This window comes from Sapajus apella, unplaced genomic scaffold (assembly GCF_009761245.1).
Source record: "Sapajus apella isolate SASKATOON/1434 unplaced genomic scaffold, GSC_monkey_1.0 scaffold230, whole genome shotgun sequence".
NCBI lineage: Eukaryota > Metazoa > Chordata > Mammalia > Primates > Cebidae > Sapajus > Sapajus apella.
The window spans coordinates 586,844-589,242 of record NW_022437170.1 but is presented as its reverse complement, the minus strand read 5'-3'; positions in this window follow the sequence as shown (position 1 = coordinate 589,242).

The window sequence follows — 2,399 nt, the reverse complement described above, 5'->3', positions numbered from 1 at the left end:
GAGCAGAGCTGCCTTCTCCTCAGGACTGACCTGGGAACCCTTGGCAGCGGGGAATCCAGTGACAAACAGACCTGCTTGCTCCTCAGGACCTGAACACCCCTGAGGGGCACTTCACAGTGATGACTACAATTTACTTCATCTCAGGACCAACCTGGGGGGTGCATGACAGTGAGGACCAGAGCTGCCTTCTCCACTGGCCAACCTGGGGACCACTGTGGGCCACAACCACAGTGAAGACCAGAATTTGTTTCTCTTCAAGACTGACCTAGGGACCCTTGTGAGGCATGTCCACAGTAAGGTTCTGAGCTTCCTTCTCCTCAGGACCAACCTGGGGACCCCAGGAGGTAGATCATAGTGGTAACCAGAGTATCCTCAGGACTGACCTGGGTACCACTGGGGTGGGAGGGGGTGCATCACAGTGAGGACTAGGCCTTCATTTTCTTCAAAACTCATGTGGAGACTCCATGCGGTGCATCCACAGCGAGTACCAGAGCTTCCTTCTCCTCAGGACCTGGGGACCCCTAGGTGGGGGTACATCACACTAAACACCAGAACTTCCTTCTCAGGACCAACCTGGGGACCACTGGTGGGGGGATGCAACCACAGTGAGGATCAAAGCTTCCTTTTCCTCATGACCTGGGAACCAGTAGGGGGTGCGTCACAGTGAGGTCCCGAGCTTCCTTATCCTGAAGACTCCTGTGGGGTGCAACCACAGTGATGACTAGTGCTTCATTTTCTGGACCAATCTGGGGGATGTCACCTCACCTTTGGGATACATGAGGGCCACAGGAGGAAAAATAGGGCCTGAGACCCTGAGTGCTGAGAGATCTTTGCTGGGTGTTTTACTTTGCCCTGTAATATTTTAACGAGATTTTAGAAAATCATACCTCTATTAAGATTTCCACTAGTCATCTTTATAGCAAGCCAAACTACTTTTTATAGATATGTGTTTCTTTCTGGGGAGAAATCCTGGTACAAAAAAGGGAGAAACACTGAGACAAAACTGGAACAGTCCAGGTCAAAGTTGGGGATGAACAAGCACCTGTGGGGTCACCCTGGATCCTGAAAGGGAAGGGCAAATGTGCACCTTGTATGCTTGCTTTTACTAATTTTTTTTGACGGAGTCTCGCTCTGTTGCCCAGGCTGGAATGCAGTTGCGCAATCTCAGCTCACTGCAACTTCCACTCCCCGGGTTCAAGCAATTCTCCTGCCTCAGCCTCCTGAGTAGCTGGGATTGCAGGTGCACACCACCACGCCCAGCTAATTTTTGTATTTTTAGCAGAGACAGGGTTTTTCACCATGTTGGCCAGGCTGGTCTCAAACTCCTGACCTCAATGAATCTGCCCACCTCGGCCTCCCAAAGTGTTGGGATTACAGGCGTGAGCCACAGCACCTGGCCACACCTGGCTATTTTTTGAAAAAGTTTTTGTAGAGACAGGGTCTCTCTATGTTACCCAGGCTGGTCTCAAACTCCGAGGATCCAGCAGTGCTCCAGCCTCAGTCTCCCCAAATGCTGGGATTACAGGGATGAGCCACTGAACCTAATTTCAAAGGAACCTTTTTACTTTTAAGTATGACATTTGTGTTTTTGGAACATGTTCCCTATCAAGTTAATTTTTATTCCCAATTTAATACTACTTTAAAGTCATCTATGGGTATTAAATTGCACCAAGTGATTTATCAGCACATACTGAGATAACCCCTATGAGTTCTATCTGGTAGTGAAGTTAATCAGAGTATTTTCTAATATTAAATCTTCCAAACATACTATTATATTTTTTGAGACAGGGTCTCACTCTGTCACCCAGGGTGGAGTACAGTGGCATGATCTTGGCTCACTGCAACCTCAGCCTCCTGGGGTCAAGTCCTGCCCCAGCCTTCTCAGTAGCTGGGATTACAGGCACCTGTCACCATGCCCGCCCCTATTTTCTGGTATTTTTAGTAGAGATGGGATTCTGCCATGTTGGCCAGACTGGCCTTAAACTCCTGACCTCTAACTTTCTGCCCACCTCAGCCTCCTAAAGTGCTGGGATTACAGCTGTGAGCCTCCGCACCCGGCCCAAACATACTAATGTATTTCCATTAGGTTCAGCCCAATTTAACAGCACCAACTCCCAACCCCAAAGAGAAAAGGTGTCATTTTTTTTTTTTTTTTTTTGAGATGGAGTTTCACTCTTGTTACCCAGGCTGGAGTGCAATGGCGAGATCTCGGCTCACTGCAACCTCCGCCTCCTGTTCAGGCAATTCTCTTGCTTCAGCCTCCCGAGTAGCTGGGATTACAGGCACGTGCCACCATGCCCAGCTAATTTTTGTATTTTTAGTAGAGACAGGGTTTCACCATGTTGACCAGGATGGTCTCAATCTCTTGACCTCGTGATCCACCTGCCTCGGCCTCCCAG